This window comes from Marmota monax, unplaced genomic scaffold, assembly GCF_021218885.2.
Source record: "Marmota monax isolate L192 unplaced genomic scaffold, Marmota_monax_Labrador192_F-V1.1 WCK01_AAM20220418_F8-fsc00125, whole genome shotgun sequence".
In the NCBI taxonomy this organism is placed as follows: Eukaryota; Metazoa; Chordata; class Mammalia; order Rodentia; family Sciuridae; genus Marmota; species Marmota monax.
In genome coordinates, this window is record NW_026695235.1 from 8320097 (window position 1) to 8347268 (window position 27172).

General features: G+C 52.1%; 2 long non-coding RNA genes across 3 annotated transcripts; one reads left to right on the top strand and one right to left on the bottom strand.

The window, feature by feature from the left end:
• Positions 1 to 5: 5 nt before the first annotated feature.
• LOC124089272 (uncharacterized) lies at positions 6 to 15702 on the bottom strand. Of its 2 annotated transcripts, none has more exons than XR_006850680.2 (3): positions 15505 to 15702; positions 14373 to 14494; positions 6 to 439 (listed from the first exon to the last, which is right to left on the bottom strand). It is a non-coding gene; the product is annotated as an uncharacterized LOC124089272 (long non-coding RNA). The 2 variants fall into 2 exon arrangements; XR_009226222.1 differs by lacking the exon at positions 6 to 439 and adding an exon at positions 6505 to 7015.
• On the top strand, positions 14964 to 18161 carry LOC124089273 (uncharacterized). Its single transcript, XR_009226223.1, has 2 exons — positions 14964 to 15132; positions 15606 to 18161. It is a non-coding gene; the product is annotated as an uncharacterized LOC124089273 (long non-coding RNA).
• The last annotated feature ends 9011 nt before the right edge of the window (positions 18162 to 27172 follow it).

Here is a 27172-nt window from a genome sequence, read left to right on the forward strand (position 1 = left end):
AAGCCTTGTAGGTTCAAACAGCAACTACTTTATTTCAACCCTCACCGGCACTGCACGCGCGCTTTTTCACCAACGCCACCCACGCGGCCCTTCCAGAAACCCCCCACACCGGAAATCCCTCCTCCAAAATCCCTCCTCCGGCACTTCCCCAACCAATGGGAACTCTCCAGAATCCCTGCGAGAACTCCAAGTAGTAGGAGAACTCCAAAGTAGCAGGCCCAGGCGGACAGCAGGGGTCTAATATACAAATGAATCCACAGCTTAACGTAACCATCATCATCTCAATGGCTTGCTGGCGTCACCTCTCAACCACTCCGTTCTGGCAAAAATGCCATGCGTCATTCCGACTGGGCTATGGCTCTCAGCACTTGGGGGCACCCAACATCTCAGATGAGATATTTCGGTAAGAGGAAGACAGGCCGGCCCATGTTTTCGAAGCCTAGACAAGAGAAGTGAAACAGAGGTCAGTGGGTCAAGACCTGACCAGAGCTGGCCAGAGCACTCAGCTGGACATCTGCAGTGAGACCTGTGCTACAGGGACAGTGGGGCGAGCACTCGGCCTGTGGAGAAGGGGGTGTGCAGTGCCCTCCACACACCCCCGCTCTGTTAGGTCAAGCCAGGTTCAAGAACCGTCCCAATTTCTTCAAAGTCTGACAGTAAATACAGGGGGTCCTCCTGGCCTTGGGATGGGCCATTACCTTGGAGGCTGTGTGGGACATGCCCTTGCTTGTCTTCTGTAGTCCCTGGACCCTCGCCAATGTCCCCATCAGTCAGGACCCCCAGCTACCCCCGATTCAAGTCTGTCCCTCAGGCAAGGTCTGAACCCAGGAATGGGCCAAGCCCACCCTCTCCCATCACCCGCTGCCCCCGCACACTCCTAAAGAGGAACAGTCAAAGCCAGGCCCAGGGAGCAAGGCGAATGAGGAATGAAGCCCCCCAAGTCATCGTTACCACCCTCACAGGTCTCTGGTACAACTCACAAAACATGGAATGTTCTGGAAAACAGAAGAGCACATGGAGAATTTCCACGGAGGACTGCCGCCATAGACACTGCTCCCACAGGCACGGCTGCCCCAGGCCTGAACTCCCCAGGACCGTGCCCCCTGCAGACATTCTACCTTTACCTCTTCCCTGGAGAGCGCACCATGCCCAGCCATGCGTCCCGACACAAGGGAAGACGGCAGCTAGGGTCACCGTCCCTCCACAGGTGACTTGAAGCTATGTTTCCTCAAACTGTGGCACGCACGTGTCAATCCCGCGGTCACAAAAACCCCGGGAAGCCTCTCCTCCCGGCTCAGGGGTTAGGACCCCTGAGAAACCCAAGGCAGGAGCCATGGCTGCTGGCCACTGTGAGGACTCCAAAGACACCAAGTTGGCCTCAGAGGACCATCTTGGTCAACCATCTATTTATTCTAGAAGATTAAAATCAGGGAACAAAAGAAAGTAGAGATGAAAGGCCCCGGTCATCCATCCCAGCCCTGTGACACCGTCCTTCCCACCCTCAGTGTCACCAGCATCAACGGTTATCACAGCCCACAGGGGACAGAATGTCACTGGCGGATCCTTCACCTCGGGCCTCCTGGACCTCCACACACCAGCTCAGGACAGAACCAAAGCCCAACTCCCAGATGATCTCCTCCTGTTGTTCCTCTCCAGGTGGCTTTCAGATCACTAATTGCCCCAAATGAGCAAATTATGACAATTAGGGACAGTTATGCAAAACTTCTGAGCTGCAACCCTTCACAGGTGAATCGCCAGGCCTTTCCCACACCAGCCACCCAAGAGAAGGCCGGGCTCTCCCACCCGCCAGATGGGGAATAGAGGCCCAGAGGGGCACTTCTCTTACTTTGTCCTGAGACAAACTTGCTTTAATTTGTGTGAACTAAATTGTGCTCAGCCTGTTGTCAGGAATTAAACAGATTGTTCAGCCCTTCCTGGGAACCGTGGGTAGTTATTATAATTTATGTTTTCAAAGACATGGATGAATGCTCATTGTGGGATTTTAAGTGGAGATAAGAGGGGCGTGTGCTGTGTCTGCAGGGTGGTGTGAATCCAGTGTGCCTATGCTGAGTGCCCCTGCGTGTGTGACGCCCTCAGCTAACAAGGTGCAACATAAGCTTTTCCTTGTCCTTCTCTGCCATGTCTAGATTTTCTACAATAAACATCTAATCTCTCACAACAAAAAAGATAGATGTTATTTGTTAATGACTTTAACTTTAAAAAAATGATTACCATCTTTTTTCAAGACTTTCCTAGTGCCTGTTGTGGGTCAGGCTCCTCTGTCCTCCCCTGTTCACACGTGCAGGTGGGACATTTCTTTCCCCCTGCTCTCCTGGTCACCAGTTCTCCAGCCACCTTCCCTCGTGGTGGTGGAATGGTCAGCTTGGCCCCAGGGTGGGACTCTAGCTTAAGGGCCACCTGGCTGGTATCCGAGAGATGGCCACCAGGTCTAGAGATGAGGCACGGGGCCCAGTCCCAGGTCTCAGAGCAGACACCACCCAGAAGGGGCTCCAGAGCCCCTGGGCCCCCACTCAGAATCCATGGGGTGACCTTTGGTGGCCACTGCTTTCCTGGAAAATGACGCACGTGCCGAGTACCTCCCTCTCAGCTGTCCAGTGGTCAAGGAGGGGGAGGGGGCAGCCCCAACATCAAAGACAAGCAACTGCCCAGCGGCATCCCGCCCTGCCCGCCCAGACCCCACTTCCTGCTGTGGGCAGCTGCTCTCCTCTTGCCTCCAGCGGAAGCGGGGAATTCACAGCACCTTGCAGAGACCACCCCCACCCTGAATATCCACACCCTGAGCGGAAACCAGACCTCGAGGGCCAACCGAACCCCTGGATGGGCAGTACGGAACCAACAAAATCCACCCTCCACACCCCAGAGGGAAAGAGCACCCCTGTTAGTTGCCTCCAGATCTTCCCCAGGTGCTCAGGCCACTGGGCCACTGCCAGCACACCAGGACAAGAACAGGGACCACCCTGCCTTGCTCCTCTGAGCGCAGGCCGATGCTCAGCAGCAGTGGGGGGAATCTGGCCGGCCGAGGTGGTCAGGGGACAATGGCGTGCACTGGGCAACAGCAGCAGCTTTGACTTGTTCCTGACTTTGGATCCTGCAGGGAAATCCAGGCGAGTTGGACGAGGCCCTGTGGGTATAGGAGTCCCAGTGGCCCACCTGCTCCTGGTCCCCGTCCCTGCAGAGCCATGATCCGTTGTGCAAGGAACCTCACAGGAAAGTCTTGTCTTTATCAGCTGTGCATTAACAGCAAAAAGGACAGTTCTCCCAGGACCAGCGAGCTGCTGGGGACCCAGGAAGGCCGGGCGGGCGGGGAGGGGCTGGTGGAAGGGAAGGAAGATGGCAGCAGGCCCTGGGTCCCCCAGAGCGGCTCTGCCACCCCTCAGCAGCCCTGGCATCGCAATAAACAGGCCTGGGTGCAAACCGGAGAGCTGGGCCAGGTGCCCCTGGGGTGGGGGGTGGGGGATGACCTGGCCTCAGCTGCAAGCGGGGAGAGAGGAGGCTGGGGACAGCAGGCCTGGGCCACCTGCTGAGCTGGCATGAAGGAAGTCAGACTGGGGACCCGAGGGGCCTACCTCTCAGCTGCCCCCGGTCACCTCAGGACCCCTTCTACTCTCCTGGGAGCATTCACCAGCTGCCTGTTGTGGAGCTCCAGCTACAGAGAGCGCCGTCTCTGCCCAGGAAGCTGAGCCCGGCTGGGCAAGGGAAGACCCTGCAGAAGGAGGTCCAGGCCGTCCGGCCACCCAGCAAGGCACATGGCCTGCTCTGGGGAGCCCCGGCACTTCCCCCAGCTCCCACACCTGCTCCTCTTCCCGAGGGCCGGTCCTTCCTCCCATCACCCTCCTCTCTTCCAACCACCGCCCGCCACCCCCGCCTCCCCAGGATCCACCCGAGCCCCACGGCCCCTCCGCAGATGGTGTGTCATGTGCTGGGTTCCCTCCAGCAGGCCCATGGAACCAGCAACCTGGGACACACGGCCCCACCATCAGGAACCCACAGGGGACCCCCTGAGTGGCCCATCCACCTCCCGCCTGCCTCTGCTACAAAAAAGACTGAATGGACCCAAGGGGGCAAAGCCAGGTCCAGCCACCCAGCTGGACAGGCACGTCCACTTACTAAGGAACCATGTCAATAATAGCATCTATTGTTATTAGGGCCGTGATAGGTGGCCTTAAATCCCAAGTGGGGGACAGGGACAAAGCACTGGTCTGGGAATCGGGAGATTGGATTCCTGCCCGCGCCCCAGCTCTCACGGAAACACAGCCCCCGTCCAGTCTGCACAGCTTGTGGGGCGATGAGCTCCCTCGGAAACCCATTCCAACTCCACTCAAGGATATGGGGCGGCGGCCTGCCAGGTGCTCTCACGAGCCACCTCGGTACAGCCTTCTCTCCCTCACCAGCGAGGGAGGGCTGGGTGAGTGTGGGTGGCACTGAGGCTGGGTACCCCTGCTGGTGAGCAGGGTTGCCAAGGCCCCGCCCAGCCAGGGGCTCCCTCGCCCGTTCTACATGCCGGCCTGTGTGCGTATAAAGGCTGAACCCTAGTGCTAGTTGCAAGGCGATGGAGAGAAGCCTCGTCAGTGAGCTGGGCCAACGTCCTCCCTAGAGAGAGGCAAGCCCACTGCCCTCAGCCTTCACCCCCAGCCCCTCTCCCTGCCCCTCCAGCCCCTGGTGTTAGGAGAGGACCTAATTCCTCAAAGGCCAAGACCTTCAGCTGAGCTCCAGATTTAGTCCGGGGGAGAACTGCCCCAAATGGTGTGGGAGTCGGGGGAAGAAAAACGTTTTTGTGCCCCCCAAGAACAGCTTTGAAGACGGTGAAGCCCTGAGCCAGCGGGTGAGCAAGACCGAGGCGCCAGCCACAGTGTGACAGGTGATGCTACCCCCCAGCCACCAGCCAGCTGAAAGGCAGGACGTCGTGGGCAACGCTCCTGCACCTGCGGGGCCCACTGCACGCTTGCCCACGCCCCTGGGCTGCGGTGCGGGGAGCAGGATGGCATCCCAGAGGCAAGAGTCACACGTGGCTCCTGGCCACCTGAGGGCTAATCAAGGCCTCCTGCGCTGCTGCCCGCCTCTGAGCAGGGACCGGATGCCAACCCTGAGTGCAGGGGACACAGAGAAACGTGGAAAGGAGGGGTGGCAGGCTGCGGGCTGCAGGGCTGGCGCCTTTGGACTCCAGTCTTCTGCGGAGTGCGTGGGCCAGGCTGGGGGAGACCAAGCCCACGGAGGGCCATCTACACACCAGCTGTGGCCCATCTCCTCAGGGCCAGCTCTACCTCGGGCCCACGGCGTCCCCCAGGACCGCCACGGCTTGGATGGCTTTAGACAACAGGAACTTATTGCCTCACAGTTCTGGAGGCCAGAGGTGCAAAGTCAAGGTGTGGGTGGTGCTGGGTCCCTCACTGGGAAGCACCTGCTTCACCTGTTCCAGCTGCTGGTGGAGGCCATCCACCCAGGGCAGTCCACCTTCTGTCTCAGCTCCGGCGTCACACGGACCCCTGTGTGTCTGTCTCCACCTGACACTTGATTACATCTGCAAAGACCCCCTTTCCAAGGAAGGTCCCATTCACATGCACCCAGGGTTAGGACTTGAACATATCTTTTTTTGGAAACAACTCAACCCAGGACAAAATCCCAATAGCTGAGGTTAAAAAAAGAAAACATTATAGCTCAAAATTGTTTATCAAATAAAACATGTAGAAATAACCAGATGGTACAGTAGGTGGAACTTCTATTTGTTGGACTGTTGTGCAGTCATTAAAAATGACTTTTCCCGTGGGAGGGGGCGGGTACCGGGGATTGAACTCAGGGTCACTCGACCACTGAGCCACATCCCCATCCCTGTTTTGTATTTTATTTAGAGACAGGTTCTCCCTGAGTTGCTTAGCACCTCGCTCTTGCTGAGGCTGGTTTGAACTCGTGATCCTCCTGCCTCAGCCTCCCGAGCCGCTGGGATTACAGAACTGCACCGCCACCCCTGGCTAAAAACAATTATTGAAGCCAGGTGCAGTGGAACACACCTGTAATCCCAGCAGCTTGGGGGACTGAGGCAGGAGGATCACAAGTTCAAAGTCAGCCTCAGAAACTTAATGAGGTCCTAAGCAACTCAGTAAGACCCTGGGGGTGGGGCTCAGTGGTCGAGTGCCCCTGAGTTCAATCCCCAGTACCAAAATAATAATAATAATAATAGTAATATGATTTATATGATATTTTATCATATTATTTTATAATGTTTGAATAGTATGTTTGTGTTCCACCTGAAATAAGAAAAAAATTTAAAAGGGAAATGAAGAAAATGTGCAAAAAGTGCGTTCAGGGCAGTAATGGCCAAACCACACTCGATATAATAATAATAATAATGAGAAACTGTGACAACATGACAGAAAGTTTCTAATGTTGAACAATACCTCTGGTGACAATTATATGAGAAGACATGTCCTCTCCCACCACGTCTGCCCCCCACCCCGCCTCCCTGCTCCGTCCCAGGGCCTGTGTTCCAGCCGTCCCTTCACCTGGGACGTGTCCACCCCAGAGAGCATGTGGCTCCCTCAGCTCCCTAGCCCCTCCCTGCGTTCGTTCTCTGAGGTCCGCCCTAACCCCTGGGGTAACCATGGCCCCTTAGATCACATCTATGCGCCTTATCTGAAGTGCTCTGCAGATGTCATCAGAGAGGCCTCTTGAGATGAAATCGTCCTGGATGGCCAGTGTCCTTACATAAAGAAGAGAGTACACACGGGGGGGGGGGGCATGGAGGCAGATGGGGGGGCCACAGGCCACGGATGGCAGGGTCCCTCCCTGAGGCCCCCAGAGATGCCAGCCCTGTTCACTTGGCTCCAGATGTGCCAGTCCACTCTGCTAAGAATGGCCAGTATGGGGAGCTTTGTTTCCGCAGCCCTGGGACACCCCAGGGCCCGAGCCTCTTCCCCTAGCCCTGTCCTCCCCCTGGGACTCTCACCTCTTACTCACCATGTTCAATGTCAGCTGTCTCCCCAGGAGAACCAAGGGCTGGCTGCAAGAGGGACCGGGGACATCACAGAGATGGGTAAATAGCTGTTAAATAAATAAACTTCCAAAAAAAATAAGACCCGACAATTCTTCCGCGCAAACTCTCCACCTTCCTCCTCAACCACCTTCATTTAACATCATCAAACTGAGCTTTGAAGAGGAGTTTCCAGCTTGTGCTCTTCCTGTATTTGTCACCAACGAGCCTTGGGGTGATGGTCCTGGTCACAGTTCCCTCCACGCTCCCTGTGCCTGGGAGGGTCCGTCCTCCATGGCAAGATGTCCCGGTGGCACTGCAGATGCCCACCTCCCTCCCTCCTTCCCTCCCAGGACCGTCATTCTGAAGGCTCTGGCGCAGCGTGACCCACCCACCCAGGCCCAGGGACTGCAGGGGGCTGACCCCACCAGCCCCACCGGGGGATTTCACAGCCACACACCTGAGAGGGGATGAAGCTGTCCATGAGTCACCACTGAGGGCCCCCAGCCTGCCCTCCGAGCACAGCCCTCCTGAACAGACTCTCAGAGAGCCCCTGCCCCTGTCCACCCTAGGGGCAAGCGGCTACCTCCCTGGAGGTCTGCCTACAGAAGGTAGGAGAGGCTTGGGGCTGGGTGTGACTAGTGACTCGCGTCCACCTCAGAACATGGGTGGGGGCCCAGGAGCTTCTTGAGGACTTCCCCTGTGAAGAAGAAGACCCAGCAAACCAAGGAGAATCCATGCCAATGCTGGACACGAATTGACCGAAAGCAGGCCACCCCGGCCTCTACCCCCCGCCAGCCGCCAGTCCACACCTCCGGTGGGTGCTGTTGAGAGCACCCTCCCAGCTCCGGGTGGGCAAGTGCAAGGCGCTGTTCCCCAGGCGACCTGGGGACTCTCTCTGCCCCAGGGTTTCAGCCCAGCCGGGGCCAGGAGGGCCTGCTGGGGACCCCCTTGCTTCCAGCTCACTGGCCAACTGGGTGGGGAAAGTTTCCTACATCATTTCCTGCACCCTCTCTGCACTGTGGAGAATTCTGGAAACTCTGCAGGGGACACAGCCTCCTGAGACCCCTATAGAAGGTGCACACGGCAGCCTCCTTGCAGCCTCCTTTCCAGGTGGGGAGGCTGCAGTGGCCGCGCTCTTCAACCCTGCCTGGAAGGCCGTCCCGATGCTGAAGGAAGGGTGCCCTGTCCCTCATGGGCAGAGCTCCCTGAGCAAAAGCCCGGCCTTGGCACTGTCACCATTCTTGTAGGTCAGGTTTTCAAGTGGGCATCTTGAAGTGGTTTCAACTTACTGAAGAGTTGTTCTTACTAAAGAAACCCCACCTGGTCCACCAGATTTCAAGAACTGTTAACACAGTTTAACAAGTTGTCATGTAATGTCGACATGCACATAGCACAGCCACTGAGAGCAGTATGTCCATCACGGTGACAGGCATCAACGTCCTTTCAGATCTTGTGTCTCTTTATCTTAATACTTCAGTAGGGATTTCATTTTGGGGGGAGGTGGTACCAGGAATTGAACTCAGGGGCACTTGACCACTGAGCCACACCCCCCAGCCCTATTTTGTGTTTTATTTAGAGACAGGGTCTCACTGAGTAGCTTAGCGCCTCACCATTGCTGAGGCTGGCTTTGAGCTGCTGGGACCGCACCCCGCTAGGTAGTAGTTTCTTAAAAACAGATAATCCCCTAAAGATCCATAATAAAGATATCAAATTCAGAAAATTCCACATGAATACAATACTTCCGTCCAATCGCTAGCCCCACTTTCATGGGTTATTCCCACGGGTGTCTGAGGATTTCCCTGTCAATACGGGTCCCCTCCAGGATGAGACGTAGCATTCACCTGTCATGTCTTTTTAGTGTCCCCTCCTTCCCTCTCACCCTTTCTTCTCCCCCCACACCAAGAATCAGACCCAGAGCTCGTGCATGCTAGGAAAGCTCGCGGCTACCGCCGAGCTGCATCCCAGCCCTCTCACTTTTTGTTTTGAGACAGGGTCTCAATGCATTGCTGAGGCTGGCCTAGGACTTGCAATCCTCCTGCCTCAGCCTCCTGAGTTGTTGGAATTTCAGGCGTGTGCCACCGCACCCTGCTCTTGTAGTCTCGTTTTGGTCTTCTTTAAAAATCGCTCCCAATGTCTCTTGTTGTCCATTATATTTGGCAGAGTATTGGCCCATTACTTTAGACTGCCAACCGATTCGAGTTTGACTGATGTTACCCAGTGGCTAGATTCAAGGTGAATTTCCCAGCTAAATACATCATGAGAAATGTTGTATCCTTCTTAGGAAATTATATCCAGAGGCATCAGGAGTCCATCTGCCTCTCGATTAGGATGTCAATTTGGACCATGGCCGAAACTCAGCAACCTCTCCTTCAAATAGTGGTCTATATTAACACCATGTGAATGTCTTCCTTCCCGTCACACACACCACACGGGATTTAACATCCACCCATGTCTTTTCTTAAACTAATATTCACCATGATGATGGCAATACGATAATCTCTGCTACTGAAACACTTCTACTCCTTTCACCTGTCAGAGGCCTCTCTTCTCCCCCATTTATTTATCACCAGCTTGGAGACAGCCCGGCTCTGAGGTCACTGCTTCCACTGTGCACCTTAAATGCCCTCAATATTTAAAGTAGCAGCTGGCACCAACTTCTGTGCTCTGTTACAGCTGCACTTGGATGGGAGAAATAGGTGCCTCTGCATTCACAGAAAGTTTTGCGAATAAAAAACAAACCAGGGGCTGGGGCTGGGGCTGGGGCTCAGCAGTAGAGGCCCACCTAGCACGTTCGAGGCGCTGGGTTCGATCCTCAGCACCACATAAAAACAAATATATAAAATAAAGGTATTGTGTTCATCTACAACTAAAAAAAAGTAAAAGTAAATAAATAAATCAGGTGATATTTTTAAAATATTATTTCATGCTACCTGTATGAAAGCAGAGAATATAAACTTGTAAGCCAAGTAACATTAATATCTTAACCTAAAGAAATGTTATTATGTATTCCTGAAACTAGACAAAAATGATTAGTGATTCACAGGGGAGGCGTATGAACTGTGTGGAAAGAATCTTCCAGAAGAGGAGGAAGCACAAGCCCAGGAGGTCGATGAGTGTGGGTGGAAATCCACCAGCTTTGGTTGTGCAGACCTCAGGGTACCTGGCCAACAGTCACAGAAGTGACAGAGGTGACTCTACTTTCAGAACACAGGACAGGCCACCCAGCCAGCAGAAGGGCGGTGAGGCTTGCCAAGCACAGATCACACACTGGCTCGAAGGCCGGCCCCTCGGTGATGGCAGGAGGTTCTCATGAAGGCAAAGCCTGTGGTCAGTGTCTGGCTTGCATTCTTAGAAATTTCGCCTCTTACAAATTGGAGCACAAGGGCTCCAAATTGGACCAGGGGCGGCACTGGTCCCCCTCCGCCGGTCAGACGTGGGGACTGTTCGACTCCAGGTCAGCGCCTAAGGTAGCAGCCCAAGGGAGGATCCTGACACTGCCCTCTCCTGACAAGCAGACACAGGGCTGGCCCAGCACGGCCTCCATTCAGGGCCTTTTAATGGTCTCTGCCCATCCCAGACGCTCCGACCCGAGTATTCTGCAAGCGTTAAGCTCACTTCCAACTTGCATTCTCTATACACATCACAGTTCATGTCAATCCAGAAATCATTTCCAAAACCTTACTTCACCTTTTCCTCTTCCAGAAAGATCACAGTGTGTGTGTGCGCGCAGGCGTGAGCACGTGCACCCAAAGGGGCTGGACACCTCTGCCCACCGAAGCTGCGTACGAATCTTTTTACAGCAGCCTTATTCATATTGGGTGGAAGTGTGGAAGCCACCAAGATGTCCTTTACAGGCCATGGGTGGACTGGGGGACGAGCAGATGAAGGACTGTTATCAGTGATAATAAGAAACGAGCTGTCCAGCCAGGAGAAGCCCAAGTGCCCACGGCCAGGGGCAGAGGCTGATCTGGAAGGGCTGCAGGAGTCCACCGTACAGTACGCTGGGCACAGCAGACTGTGGAGAGGGTAAAGAAAACAGTGAGTTGGGGAACAGTGGGCAGGGCGGGGAGGGTGGAGTGCAGAGAGGATTTTTAGGGTGATGCACACACTATGCAAATAGTGGGCGCCAGTGTCATACGTGTGTCAGAGCATAGAATGTTCAGACACAAAGGGTGAATCCTAAAGTCAACAGGCGCTTGGTACTAACCGTAGCCAATCCCGGTTTATCCAATCTAATGAAGGTACCACTCCTGCGAAAGGTGTCCCCAACCTGGGAGATAGAGGAAGTCCTGGCCAGAGACATGGAGGAGCTCTGGGCCTCCTAGTCAACATTTGTGTAAACCTAAAACTGCCAAAATTAGTAAATAAATAAAATCTATCAATTTGAATATATATATATATATATATATATATATATATATATATATATATATATATATATATCTCACAAAGTCACCGAGTCCACTCTGCAAATTACACAGGTTCATAGGATACTGGTCAATATGTTGAAGTTAAAGTGAACATGTCGGTGCCTACTGAATCCAGATCCCCTGGGGTGCAGGGCTGTGCCCTGAGGCTGGGTGCTCTGGGCTGGGATTGCTGGCATGGATCTAAGGAAGTCATTCATCTTTAGACACACACACAGGTCCAGCAAAAATATTTTGTAGTTCAAACAAGAGAGGACAAATTTCAAAGAAAAATTTTAATTGAGTGTTTGAGTTAAAACTCAACTCCAGTGCTCCTGACCATCCTAATGAATCCACAGTCTGAACACCGTGCACCTCTGCAGGGTCCCCCCCATCCCTTAAACAGAAGCACCTGAGTGTTAGCCTTTGTTCAGTTAAATTGAGGGATAACCCTTCAGTGGAACGAAGCACCATCTTTTCCAAACCACTTTTGGGTCAGTGAGTGAACGCTTGCCCAATTCATCCTTTGAAATTTAAGCTTTGCACACATCCCAAGAAAAATGAAGGCTATTTTCCCTGGGAACCCCATAGATCCTACTAAATGTTCTGCTTGAGCTCAAACCTAAACACAGAGCCCATTTGTAATCACTCATGTTCAATCGTAGGACTCAGTGGTGCCAAGTTGGTTCAGCTGAGACGGGTTCCCTGAGCTAAGAACAAACATCTCATTCAGGGATATTATGAGCCAATTATCAGGGTTAGTTGATGAAACTACTCCTGAGCAGAAAGACCACCTTTATAGGAAACCAACCTAGACAGTATCTTTGAAATAAAATAAAATTCAGGAATAGCAGACTTCTGTTGCAGAGTGCATTCAGCCTGATGGTTTATTTTTTTAATCGAGGCTATGTTGGAATTCTGGTCCAGGCACCATGAGGTACGTTCAGACGGCCACATAGTTTGGGGCACATTACAAAATAAAGACACAGTGCCCCCTCTTCAAAAATTCAGAAGTCCCTTCTAGGCAGCGAGGGCACGGCATTATGCCAAGGGCTGGCCCCTCTGAGCTCAGGGTCCTCAAGGACTGAGCGGGTGGAACGTCAAGGGAGCTGACCCCGAATTTGCCCTGGACCTTACCCCGTGCTTCGGCTTGCTGGTGCAGACGCTGACCAGCCACCGGTGCACCACAGCCCTGTTGGAGAACCCGGAGCGCGTCAAGGAATCTTCCACACCTTGGCCTCTTTGTGAATTAAGCTAGAGCCTCGACCTATGTTCACTACATAATAGCATGAGAATCGTGTGTTTTTGAAAATGACCCTTTTTATCAGTACTCAGCCCTTTTCTTTCCTCTCGAGTGTGAGGGGTCTCCCACCTCATCCTGCATCTGCACAGCCCACCATGCAGCGCTCAGTAAGCTCGGCAGCACCTGCTTCCTGGTGGTGATCCGCACACTCAGATACCATCCCCAGGTGAGCTCACCACACAAAACCCTTCCCAGAGAAGACCATGAGAACTCGTCCCTCCATCCAACGAGTCCCACTCTTGTTTCCATGCTCCCCCTCCTAAAAACCAAGCCAAAGAAACAAAACACAGATCAGTCGAGGTCCACTTTGCTGAGCCAGATAGGGAGGACTTTGGTCTTTGCTTCTCTGCATTTATCTTAGTTGTGTGGTCCTGAAGTCCGACATTCGTGAAAATTAAAAAGCCATTAGCCCCAGCCACAGGCTGCCCCAACTTGCAGTGGGGGCTATTCCCTGACTAGAAAAATGAAGGAGCTTTACCAGAAAGGATTTGAGTTGCTTTCCATCTGGAAAGCAGGTTATTATTTTAGTAAATTTTAAAAATAAAAATATTTAATGCTTGAATTGATAACATATCCATATGGTATCAAAACAATGTACATATAAGATCCTTCCCGCCCTGGCCAAGGTCATGGGACTCTGCTGTCTCTAGGTTTCCACCCTCGGTAATTGGTTCATATCTTCCAAGGTTATTATTTGAATACAGCAAATGTCCACTCCCACCACCAGCAGTGTTCACATAGGGGACTCTGCCATGAGCCCTGTCCCGCACCATCTTAGCTCAACACTACTTCTTGGAAATCTGTCTTCACTGGCACATCAAAACCAAACGCCTTCTTGGATTTATCCTTGTTAGTGTCCACTGTGTGGATGTCCCTCCCGTAATATCCCTGAGCAGTCTTCTCTTAGGGACAGTTAGGGTGCTTCCAACAATTTACAATGACAAAATTACCAAAGCCACTTTTCAAAGGCCGTATGTTCACTAGCTCCTGGCACAGCCCCGAGGAGACATGGAACCCACGACCAAACCACACAGCTCCACAGGCCCAGGAACAGGGCCCCTCCGTGGGGGCAGGGACCACACACAACAGGGAACTCACACTTCACTCTGGGGAAGTTTGGAGCCGAAGATTCTTCCCCTTCCACCTGAGTTCTTCCAGAAATTTTGCTGAGAATTTGCCTGTAATCTAAGGACACAGGACTCCTTTATGCCAGAGAATAAGGGTGAATGGATACCACAGATTAAAACGAGATTAAGTGGCCACAACAACTAAGGAGCCCACAGCACCCTTAAGTTTCCACTGTCTCTCTGTTGTTTTTTTTAACCCCTTTGTTACACTAAGAGATATAAACCTGCAAAGGATAACTAATTCCAGCATGAGAAATCACCAACGTCCGCCTGTCCTGTAGGCATGGATTCTGAGTAACAGCCGAGAGCAAGGAGGTGCCCACACCCCTTCCTGCAGTGAACGAGCCGGCACCAGCAAGAACTGGACAGACACAAGAACCCTGCAGGAAGATCTCGCCCAGAGCTCGGCCAGGATGCAGATCCTGGAGCAGATGTGGGCCCTTGGTCCAGCACTGAGGCTCCTGACCACCACGGCACACCTCAGAGAGGCCCTGCCCACTTCACAGTGTGCTTGGCCAGAAGGCTCCTGCGGTGGACGCTGTTCTCACCATAATGCGAAGACGGCGTCTGTCTCTCTTCCCCGGCCCTCTCGCTCGCTCTTCCAGAAACTCCCACAGGTACCACAACCGGAGGACCCAGCTGCCTTCCACGAAGCCAGTCACTAAAGAAGCTTGAAACAATGTAAAATAATGTTGCTCTTCTTATTAGACTATTTTGTCTTGAAAAATATAGGGTTTTTTAATTAAAACACGCTATTTATGTCAACATGCATGGGTTTATGACTGTTATTTTTAAAAGAATTAATTTTTTTTAATTTCTCAATTTTACTTTCTAATACGGTTTTTGAAGGAAAAAAAAAGCTGTCTAGTATAATTAACAAAAATCAAGGCTCTTTGGGGTCTCCAAAAATGTTTAAGATTGAAAAAGGGCCCTAAAGCTAAACAGCTTGGGAGCTGCTGGTGGTAGAGGAGAGAAGGCAAGCTGAGGAGCCCCTCAATGCACCTCGCTGGGTGGGTGTCCCCTGTGGAGAGGAAGCAGGGGCGGAGGGAGCAGGGACAGGCTCTCCCCACTGATTGTCACTAAGGAGCACAACGAAGGCAGATAGGAGGGAACTGCCCGGCAGGAAGTGGCTGACAATATCTGGGGTGAACTGCTTACCCACGAGGAAAAGGGCTGGGGATCTGTGCTGAAAGGGGGGGCATGCAGTAGGAGGATACTCAAGACCCACAGGGACTGTCCGCACATCTGTCACCTCTACCTGCCGCAAGGTGTTCCATGAAGAGCTCCCCCGCCCCCCGTGAGGACCAGGTGAGTGAGCGCATGCTCTCAGGCCAGCACCACAGCTGGGAACAGGGTGTGTCCGTGCCACCTGTGCCATTTGCTCTCTGCTCCTGCACCTGTCCCCACCCCCGCCCCACCACGCCTGCCTGAGGCTCCCCTGCCCCTCGCCCACCAGGGCTCAGCATCAGGAAGCTTCCTGGGTTTGACCCTGGGCTTTTCTCCCATTGCTGATGAGCTCCTCCTCCTGTCTTTGGGTTGCGGCTGGTTTCCTTCACTATTTCCCATGGAGACTCCTTCTCCCCTGGATTGGTTGCTGTTTCTCCCGTACCCTTCACTGGTCTAGTTCAGGACGCGTCTCCCTGCAACCTGACACCACCTCCAAATCCCGGTCCTCCTTACTTTGTCCCTGGGATCCTCGTGGGCAACGACCTTGTATCAATCTGTTCACTTGCACGATGTGCCCTTACATTTCTGTCACCTGTGCTTTCCCGTTTCTACAGGGCCAGAGACGCCCTCATCTTCCATGGTACGTGTGGTTTGCCTTTCACTTTAGGCTTCAGTCCAGCCGCAGTCGGTGGATAAGGAAGTCCCTTTAGGTCACAGGATGAACCGCGAGCAGGCAGTGCCCCAAGCCAGGCATTGTATCAGCAATCAGCAGTTCTAGTCACCAGAGGGTGGCTGTGCTGAGCCGCTACTTCTGGGGACCACTGTATAGGTGTGATGGTCAATTTTATATGTCCACTCGCCTAGGCCATGGGAAGAGCAAATATTCTCAATATGATTGTGAGGGTGTTTGGGGTTAAATTAACAATTGGATTGGCAGACTAAGTCAAATGACCTTCCCAAGTGGGGGCCTCGTCTAATCAGCTGAAGGCCTGAACTGAACTTTTAAGGCTGACCTCCCCTCTCAGCCCAGCTGGACCATCTGTCTTTTGCTGTCCTACCTACACTGCCCACTCCTCTTGCCGCCTACAGATGTTGGGACTTCTCGGCCTCCATTACCAGGTGAGCCAACTTCTTACAATAAATATCACATTATATATGATCCCTAGATAGAGAGATCATGCCTAGTATGCATTGTAAGTCTCAGCCATCACTGGTTCCGTTTCCCTAATACAGGAAGGTTATTCAAACTGTCAGTGGTTGGTCACCAAAGGGTCCTATAATGGAGCTCTTTGATCCAGAACAACTGGAAGAATTCCGCTGTCTCCCTCACAGGGACGAGCCCCACTGAGCACCACCGTTTGGGGGTCACTTGGTAGGTGGTTTCTAAGGAAACCAGCTGGTGGCTCCCATATGCTAACATGGGTGTCACAGACTGAAATGGGTCCTGCTCCCACGCTGCCGTCTGCAGGACCTGCTGGGAGCTCCTGTGGGCCTCGTGTCCTGTTGACGCCCGTGTTCTAATGTAAGCCCTGTCACGGGGCACACTCCAGGTGGGAAGCGCTGAGACTTGACTGGTGGAAGCATCGGACGCATCTCATCTCCGGGAACCTCCACGTGCCACTGGCCAGTCTCCCTCCAGCATCTGCTTCCCGGAGCCATTAAAGGCTCATACATCTTTCAAGCCCAGCATTACTCAAGGACAAAGGTGACAGCTCGATTTCTGAAATCCAGCTGAGGCCAAAGCAGATCCAAGGTCAGAAAGGCCCACAACCAAAGTTGTCACTAGCTGCTGGGTGGAGTGGCCCCTGCCAGGCCCAGGGGCAATGGACCAAGCCCTCAGCTCTGGGTGGGTGGAGGAGTCCTGCACCCTCTCCGTTCCTCCCAGTGTAGCTCAAGGTCCCAGAGCTGGGACACATGCTCCTGTACGCGCTGTGTCTGTCCCAATCTGTGTGGACCCCGCTGGAGAGTGGAGCTCATGTTTTCCATCTTATACCAAAACACGTTTGCATAGGGACACAGGTGCACACCTACACGTGTATACGGGACACATCCACCCACAAGGAGCCTGCACCTTGGCCCCGAGCACACACATGAATATATGCACACACATGAAAATCTGCATGGGCCAACACGTATGAGTGTGCATCTACAGGTGAGCACACGTGTGCACACCCTCCCCAAGAGACCCACCTACCCCAAAGTTGATCAAGGTCACAGACTGTGCTGGAGGTCAGCAGCCCGGGGAGCTGAGGAGAGCGCTGCAGACAGGGGGGGCTGTGCCTCCTGAAGCCACCCAGCACCCGTCCCCGCCACCCCCTCCCCGCCTTCTCTGCCTCCTCCTGCCTGGGACAAAGCAGGCCCTGCACTGGGCTGCCTGGACCCTCGCAGTGCTTGTTCTCTTTGGGAGGCTTTACGGCCCCAAGATGGCCTCAAGGTGTGCTGTGAGAATTCTGATGCCACTTGCTCCATCACTGACTTTGTAAAACCTCTTCCTAGAGTGAGAACCGGTGCCTCTCAAATGCCGTCTTGAGGCCCATATTCCCAAGATCCAAAATCAGAGATGGTCACAAGTCCCGAAAATTAGAATCCTGAATGTCGAGACCCTGAAAGCCGAAATCCCAAAACCCACCATCCAAAGACAGAGGCACCGCGTGGGAAGTGAGCGCGGACACTTCTCTGAGGAGAGCTCTGCCCCAAGAGAAGAAAGGCAGCCCTTCACTGCCCCTCAGGAGCTCAAACCAGCCGAGGACGAGGACGGAGAGACCCGGCAGCCAGGGCCACCTCCGCGCAGGCCCCGGTGCCCCCCCGAAGTGCACTTTGTCGGCGTTATATGTTTTTATGATTCTCTATGCTACGAATTTCGTTTTTGCACCAAGCCCAATACTAGAGGTAGAGGTCGCACAAAGACTCCAGGGGTTCTGACCCACTCGATGCCTTCTTTGACTCCTCAGAAGTGTATCAGCACAACCCTTGCTTTGTGCATAAGCATTGTGTGTGTGTGTGTGTGTGTGTAAAAATGTGGAAGCTTGGGCTGGGAATGTGGCTCAAGTGGTAGCGTGCTCGCCTAGCATGCGTGAGGCACTGGGTTCGATTCTCAGTATCACATAAAAATAAAATAAAGATATTGTGTCCACCTAAAAAAACTGAAAAATAAAAAAATTTTTAAAATGTGGAAGCTTCCTCCATGAACAAAGAGATGTCCTCTTTGTCCATGTGCTGTGTACCTGATCGTACTTCTCAAGTTCTCAGCTCAACAGATGACTCTCCGTGGCAGGGAGCCCTCTCGTGGTCTTCAAGCCATCTTGTCCGAAGTCCTAGGTGGTCCCTCACGTCATTCCAGACGATCCCACTTACCCAGCTGGTGCACATGATTGCCAGCCACAGAGACATACGTGTATTCAGTTCACTTTTGACCTACCTAGGTGTGAACATGGTTCATCTCCTCATTACTGTCGTACCTGTGTGAATGTCGTTGGTATACCTGAGTGCTCACACTTGCCAAAATGTGGTGGTACACACCTGAGTGCTCACACTTGCCAAAAATGTGGTGGTGCACACCTATAATCCCAGAGGCTGGGGAGGCTGAGGCAGGAGGATCATGAGTTCAAAGCCAGTTTCAACAACTTGGCAAAATTGCTAAGCCACTCAGCAAGACCCTGACTCTAAATAAAATATAAAAAGGGCTGGGATGTGGCTCAGTGGTTAAGCACCCCTGGGTTTAATCCCCAGTACCAAAATTTGTTTTAAATTATATGTTATTATTGCCTATGACCTATGAAATATTGTCATGTTTTTATCTGTTTCTCAAATGAATCTCCTTTTTTAAAATGTGAAATATATTTTAAAGAATTTCTAAAATATTTTCCAGAGTTACATTTGACCTTTCAGGTTTCAACACTAGGAACTGTGGTGAGCACAGCATGTCTTTCTGTATCATAACCCAAACCTAGAAGGATCCATAGTTTCTAGAAACTCCTCCCCTGGGCTGGCCTTCCAAGGTGGGATTCTGAGTGAGACTCTGTCCCTTTCCACAGAACGCTGGGTGCCTCTCAGGTGCTTCGCCCTTGTTTACTCAGGACCAGGAACAACGGCAGGATTCCAGACCTGGCGTTAGGCCAGGCTGCTTGCCACCTTCCCAGGGGACGGGAAATTCGCACAGGTGACTGGTTCCTGTTTTCAATCCCGGCGCCCCTTCCTCCTGACCACCTCCTCCCGTCAGTTTCACTGGCCTGGAGTTGATCAGCCGGGAACAGGAGGTGGGGAGCCTGGGGACACCAACGTCACCTGGCAAACCTGGAATCCTCCCAGGCCAGTGGTTCAAGATGCGGACAACAGTCACAGCCTCCCCCGCAGCAACGAGGAGCTTGTGATTCTAAGCCCTGGACCAAGACTCCAGGACTGAAGGAGGACCACAAGACCCAGAGCACAGGGGTGTCCCCCTGCGAAGGGAGAGGAAGGAGGCTTGGCGTGAGGTCGGAGGTTCGCAGGGGGTGATCAAAAGCCAGCCTGCAGAGCAAAAGGGTGGTCGAAACTCTCCGCTTCCCATTTGCTCCCTTCGGAATCCAAACTCAAAATCACAAAGCCACCTCGGGCATCTTCCCACTTGGTCATCTTCTGTGCAGTTAACCCTGAGGACAGTGAACCACGGTGCCTCCTGTGGACTCGTAGCTAGCAGGGACTCTTCCAGGCACACAGAAACCCAGGCTCAACAGGACGCCGCACCCAACAGCTCTGGGCATGTGCCGTGACAGCTGTCCCCAGCACCGGCGGCAGCCTCCAGACTTATCAAGAGGTCGAGCTTGGAGAAGTCCTTGCACACACCCTCCCGCACACTCAGGAGCCAGGCCGCCTGTGTGTGCAAGTCTCCGAGCTCTTGGAACCTCCACAGAAGCTCACGATTCATGTTGGCGTCCCCTGACTGGCAAGCAGCTGCTCGCCACACCCAGGCCAACACCGCAGCCCCCCGCCCCCAGTGTCTCCCTCCGGCAGAGCTGCAAGGAGGGAGCTGCCAGGAGGTGGCCTCCGTCTCTGAGCCGCAGCTCCTCAGCTCCTTGCTGGGAAGTCTACACAGTAGCTACCCACTTCCACCACACTCAGAGGAGTACGAACCGGTTATTTCCCAAGAAGATTCTTGACAGTGTCTTGAAATAAAAAGAATAAGTACAGAAGTACATGTGGAACTTGGGGAAGGCTCCCCTTTCCCCTGTTCAATTCCAGTGAAACATACCTTCCAAGTGATGACCAGATTTCATTGTTTCAAAACTCAGAGAGGCACGAATTGGCCTTGAGGAAAGAAGCCCGGTCTAGGGTCCAGGCTGGAGCTGAACAAGCCCCACGGACTGTCTACTTAGGGCCCAAGGATACCAAACCCTACTAGAGAGTCGACCACAAGGTCGATTGATCCTCTGTGACTTCTCAAGCTCAGAAACATGAAGTGACTTGGTCAAAGTCACTCAGTGCAAAAACCAGAATTTCAGTGTGATTTTGTCTGATCCAAAACTATCGGTCTGTATTCGTCTGTTTCAGATGCTAAAACAAAATCTCACAGACCAGGTGACTTAAACAAAGGAATTTATTTTCTCACATTCTGGAAGTGGAAGTCCAGGATCGGGTGCCTGCCGGGGGGAAGTGTTTATAGCCAGCTGGTTTCCCCTGACTTATAGACAATACCTCCTTACTGTGCCTTCACTAGGTCTTTCCTGGGGACTACAGGAAAGAGAAAGAACTCTGCAGTCGCTTCTTTTTTTTTCTTTTTCTTCCTGTGGTGCTGGGGGTTAAACCCAAGGCCTTACACATGCTAGGCAAGTGCTCGATCACTAAGCCACACCCCAGCCCTCTTCTTTTATAAATAAATTCTATTGTGCTTATTTAATTTACCACATATAGAAAGTAAAAGGTTTCCCGTGACGCAGCCAATCTGCATAGCCATTATCCCATACACTTACCCATTTTTCGTTTTGTTTTTGTGGCAAGAGCAGTTACGACCCACTCACCTAGCCCAATACCAGGTTCAGGATGATTTTGTCCCCTCAAGTCCTGTGTGTGCATGAGCTCTTCAGGCCTGTCCACACTACATTCCTGCTGCTTTGTGTCCTCGGGCTCCATCCCCCCATTTCCTCCTCCGACCCCACCCCTCAGCCCTGATAACTACTGTTTTGTTTTCTATCTCTATATATTTGGATTCTTTAAATTTTCCACATAGAAGTGAGCTCATGCATATTTTTCTTCCCGGGTCTAGCTTATTTTACTCAGCATAGAGTCCTCCAGGTTCACCCATGTGTGGCAAGTGGCAAGATCTTGTTCTTTTTTAAGACTAAGTAATATTCCACTGGTGTATAGCCCCTGTGGTTCCTATATCCATTTGTTCATCAGTGGATATTTAGGTCATTTCCTTATCTTGGCATCACAAACAGAATCCACACTGGCATCTTTATACAGGATGATAATCTTCATGGATTAGGGCTCTACGTGTATGCTCTCATTTAACCTTAATTACCTCTTAGAGGGCCCATCTCCACACTGGCACTTGGGGCTTTAACCACAGAATTTGGGGGACACAAACATTTAGTCCAAAACAAGATCTTTGTTCAACATCATGCTACCTCTCTGCATCAATATGTTAATTAGAAAAAATAATGTGAAATTTTCAGATATCTTCAGTCACGACATCCTAAACGTCCTGAACTTTTTGTTTTGTCTTTCTCTCTTATTTATGAAAGAGAGATAGTAGAAGCAGTTAAGAAGCAAGAACGTGAGTTAGCAAGATCAAGCCACTGCTTTGCCTGACTTCTGTGAATTCTTTTACAACTGCCGCTAACCCTCTCCTGGTGTAGATACTCCAGTGTTTCCTCCCAGTCCAACGCTTTGTCTAGCGTTTCTTTCCTTGGATATAAGTTCCTCAGTTTGGTGTGACCAGTAAAACAGCACCAGGGCGGACACATGTGGAGAGACGACTTGGGGTCAGCGTCAGCAGGGAGCATCCACCCCACGTGTGCCTGGCTCAGCTCTCTCCCCAGAGAAGGCTGAGCCAGCAAATCAAGGGAAGGCAAGACTCGCTCCCAGCAGGGAAAGACATCATCTTTTTCTAATATTTTGATTTCCTTGCAGAGCAGAAATCATTTTTTCTCAGTGCATCCTGCTCACAGGAACCTCTCACTGCAGGAGGGGCTTTAAATATGCAGGTGGGATTCCGCACAGCCAAGGGCTTTCCTTACCAGGCCCAGAAGAGTTCACTGAAAAGCCTGACTCTTACCCACCGTGCAGGGGAGCCCGGGAGCAGCCGCCACGGACGGCTCATTCTCCTTCCAAGGCAGACCAGAGCTGTCAAGGCAGACGGGACAGACTGCCCCGAGGCTCGCAGGCATCAGAGGAGGCAGGTGAACAAGGTACTGAAGCGCAGCAGGCTTTTCCCTGGAGGATCACCAGGGGCCAGGGAACATGTGAACCGGAGACCAAGGGACACTTTCAGAGAGAAGGAAAATCTGAACTGAGCTTGGGGAAATGAAGAATGGCGAAGGCGAGGCGTGTTACAACCTCTGGCCTTGGAACAGAGGTCCGGGTCCAGCTTCCAGCCCTTTCCAACAGCAGGACCTTATGAACGGGGACCAGCACCACGAGGACCGGGGGCTCAGATCAGCCCCTGGCACCTGGCCGCCTGCTGGGAACAAGGATGTGGGTCTGGGGAGAGAATGGGCTCTCGAGGGTCATCAAGCATCCTGGACTTGGGATGGAGAGATTTTTTCCCAGCTGCAGGCCCAGAGCAGGGTGGAGGGTAGCCACTGAGAGCCACCAGGGTGGGTAGCCTGAAAGGGAGAACCGAGCTCCCTCCAGGTGCAGTAGGGAGCACCTTCCACTTCTTTTTTTTAACCTTGCGGCTGTAGCTCAGTGGTAGAGCGCTTGCCTAGCATGCAGTGAGGCACTGGGTTCGAGTCTCAGCACCACATATAAATGACTAAAATAAGGTCCACTGAAAACTAAAAAAATATTTTTTAAAAAAAGACTTTGTTTCAATTTTTGCAACTTCTTAAATTTGTAGTAAAAGATGCATATCATGGTATCTGCCATCTTGACCATCCGTTAATCTTTCTGGTGGGGGTCCTGGAGGTTGAATCCAGGACTGGTCCTGCAGAGCCCGAGCTCCGCCACAGCCCCGCCCCCCGGCTCCCAGGTAACCACTGGGTCTGAGTCATCAGTTCTGAGTCACCCCACCCACCTCCAGAACTTCGTCTTCCCCCAGGGAAACTCTGCCCCTTAAACACCAGCTCCCGTCACTCCCCTCCAGCTTTCGTCACCGCTGTGCCACTTTCTGTCTCCAGGAGTTGGACCACTCCAGGGACCACACGGTGGTGGCATCGCACTGCACTTCCCTTTAGCAACTGGCTTCTTTCACTTGGCGTCTTCAAGATCCATCCTCTGGCAGCCGCGTCGGGAGTCCCCTCCTCTAAAGAGGAGCCATGGTCCGTGGCGGGGATGGATGAAATTGTTTATCCACGCATCTGTCAGGAAAACTACAGGGTCACCTCCACCTTTGGCTACTGTGAATAGTGCTGCCGCCAACAGTGAGTGGCCCACAGGAGCCACTGCCCGCCTGTCTTGCCAGATAGTAGTTTCAAGATCTGCACAGTAGGGCACAGCGTTTCTCCTGGAGGTTGGAACAGGCCCGGTGCAATACAAACATCAGAGTATTTCACTGTGTGTGTGTGTGTGTGTGTGTGTGTGAACAGTGTGCATTAGTACCCAACAGCCCTGAGTGAACAGAATGACCTAGAGTTTCCTGGACCCAAAGTCAGATGACCTCCAAGCCAGGGACCTACATGCAAGCCTGCAGGCTGATGGGTGACTCTCTGGGGACAACTGGTCCCCAGCCTGAGCTCAGTGCTCTTCTAACTGGGCGGTACACCCCCACCCGGGCATGAGTCAGGATGAGGAGGCCACTTTTGCCTGGGGCAGAGATTTGACGAGGATATACCGGGGTAAAGTGGAGGCCTGGTGGAGAGAACAAAGATCAGGGTGTTTAACTGGTGACTGGAGTGCACAGCTCTGGTCTGAGGCAGAACCCAAGCCGGGTCATTAGTGTGTGAAACACATGAGAAGCTTTCAGCCACCTCCAAGGCCAGTGTCACAGTAGTGTCATGACAGTGGGCCTCTCCCGCTGTTTCCACCCATCCCTCCCCCTTCAGGACATGAGTGGGGGGGCACAAGCAAAGAAGACGTAACCCCCTATGCCAAGCAGACTGTCCGTCGGCAGCCGGCCCTGGGAGACCGAGGCTTCAGTTCGGGCTAAGGTGAGATGGTACGTGTGTACATCGCTGGGCTGGACATGCTGAGTTGCCACTTTCAGGAAACAAGAGGTGCAGAGAGACATGATCTGAAGGCAACCAGAAGACCTGGCCCCCCTGAGCTCAACCAAGGTGTCAGAGAAGCAGCTCAGCTTCAGGTGGGACAGGCAGGAGAGAATCCGGCGGCCCCCCATAACCTGTAAGTCCTCGCATCCAGCATCCAAGAAGACTCACCAGTGGGTGGGGATGTTGGCAAGTTGGCTGGAGGTAACCAGGGAAAGTCCCAAGGTGGGCACTTGAGGAACTCAGCTGGGCCTGGGAGCCCAGGGGCTCTGATTCCACCTCTGATTCTGGGTAGCCTGGGGGTTTCTTGAAGTTATTCGCCCATGACTGGGACACTGAGTTGCTAGATAAGTTACGGGACACCCAGTTAAGTCTGAATTTCAGATAACCCATGAATGATTTTTAGTATAAGCATGTCCCAAATAGTTCTAGAGACATCTCCATACCAAAAAGTTAGTCACTGGTTACCTGCAACTCCAATGCAGCTAGGTGTCTTGTATTTTTAACAACTTTATTGATATAATTTATATATCATACAATTCACCCATTTCAAATGTACAATGTTTTTAGAGTAGTCGGGAGTTGCACAACCATCACCACGATCAATTTTAGGACACTTTCATCACCCAACAAGGAACACCAAGCCTGCAGCCGTCACTCTCCATCCCCCTGCCCGTCCCAAGCGCAGACCCTGCTCCACTAGTCCGACTCCTTCCTGTGCCTACAGAGCCACCTGTTCTGGACATTTTTTATTTTTTAATGGAAGCCCACCATGTGTGGTCTCTTAGGACCAGCTTCTTTGATTAGGTATAATTTTATGCAAAATGCATCCTGTACATATCAGCCCTTTGTTCCTTTTTATTGTCAAGAAATATTCCATTACATGGTGATGAAAGCGTACTTGTCCAGTGATCCGCTGACGAGCATCTGACTTGTTTGCAGTCGGTGATTCTGAGTAACGCTGGTGTAAATGCTGTGTAAAGCTTTTGTAGAGGTGTTCATTTCTCTCGCCTGTCTACCTAAGGGATGCATTTTGAGAAATTGCCCACCTACTTTCCACAGCAGCCGTGCTATTACTTTGTTGTTATTGTTCTAATTCTCACCAGTAACGTAGAAGCCTTCCGACTTCTTCACACCCTCAACATACTAGTCGTTTCTGGTGATCTGATGATAGTCATCCTGGTCTTGTGAAGTGGTATCTCATTTGGTTTTGGTTTCCATTTTCCTCATGGCTAGTGAGTATCCCTTCACGTGCTTATTGACCATGTCATGCATCTTCTTTGAAGAAATACCTATTCTAATACTGCACCTACTTTTTAATTCTGTTATCTTTTCATTATTGATTTGTGAGAGTTGATTTATTCTGAACACTGGACCCTTATCGGACTTACACATATCTTTTTCTCTCCCATCCTGTAGGCTGTCTCTGCACTCTCATGATGATGTCTCTCTCCACCTCTTGACCCCCAGTGCTGGGATAGAATCCAGGGCCATGAACATGCTACGCCTTTGCAACACAAAACCTATTCATTTCGCTGAAGTCGAATTTGTCTGTTTTTTGTTGTCGTGTGTGTCTTCATTGCTGTATGTAAGAAGGTTTTGAATAACCCAAAGTCACAAAGATTTGACCCCAATTTTCTTCAAATAGCAATTTAAAGTTGGCTCTTCTATTTGATCATGTCGTCCTGGAGGGGCTCCAACTCTGTTTTTTTGCATGTCTGATGGTCTTAGCATTGTTTTTTTCAGACGTCGTGATTTTTATTTGCTAAATGTGGCCGCCCAGGTCAAAGGTGTGCCCTGGACAAAGCAGGTACCTCTTTAATCCTCAGCAGCTCTCAGCTGCCCTTTCCCAGGACGGTGCCTGTTCCCTTCCTTCCTCTCAGCTTGAATCCACATTTCCCTCCAACCCTGTCCGTAAACACTAACTGGGGTCTGGAGAGAAGAGACCCCTGGCCTGCCTCGGTGCACATGGTAAGGGTAGTGTAGCTGGTAACTCTGCAAAGTTGACGTGGCCCTCATTGGATCCAGCTCTTGGCCAGGGTTCAATGAGCTGGACTAAGCTCCAATTCCACTTCAGGTTTGGAGTTCTGAGTCCTGAAACAGCAACTGACACAGTGTTTCTTCTGCCCTTGACCCAGCCCTGCCCAGGCCTCTGTGTTTCCTCTGTGCCGAGATGGCGGCACCAAAGCCCTTTCTTCTTTGTCCAGGACCTCTGAGCTATGCCACCTCAATTCCCAGAAGTCCTCCTCTGGTCCTTAGGCCATCTGCCAAGTTTCACAGTGGACTCTACCCATGAGAACCCAGGAAACATTTCGTGGACTGCGTCCCTATGAGCTGCTGCGGAGGCTGCTCAGCAGAGCCGTCCTCTGTGAAAAGACCCTGCTGCCCGCTTGCCTGGCGTTCAGCCTGAGGGCCAGCTAGGTCATTGACGTTAAGGTTCAGACTCAGTGTGGCTCATCACTTTCTTCTGAGTCTGTGAAGTCACTTCCCACACTAACCCCTTCGCCTACACGAGATGACTTGTTCATTAGCAATGGGGAGCAGTGTCTCAACACACCGCTGGATTTTCCCCCAAAGCCATCTGGGGTATTATGACAAGGAGCAATCTCACCTTCAGAGTTGAGTTAAGCAAGCTCCCACAGCGCTCTCACGTCTCTTGGTTCATGATGGGGATGATGACAGCACCAAGGCCATGCAGACTACCCCAAAGAAAGGGCCTCAACACACCCCAGGGCCTGCGCTCCAGATGTCTCATGTCCTAATGTCCCCCTGAGTCAGAGGCAGAAGAACAGAACCCATCTACCTCCACTCAAGACTGATTGTTTCTCCCTTCACACTGG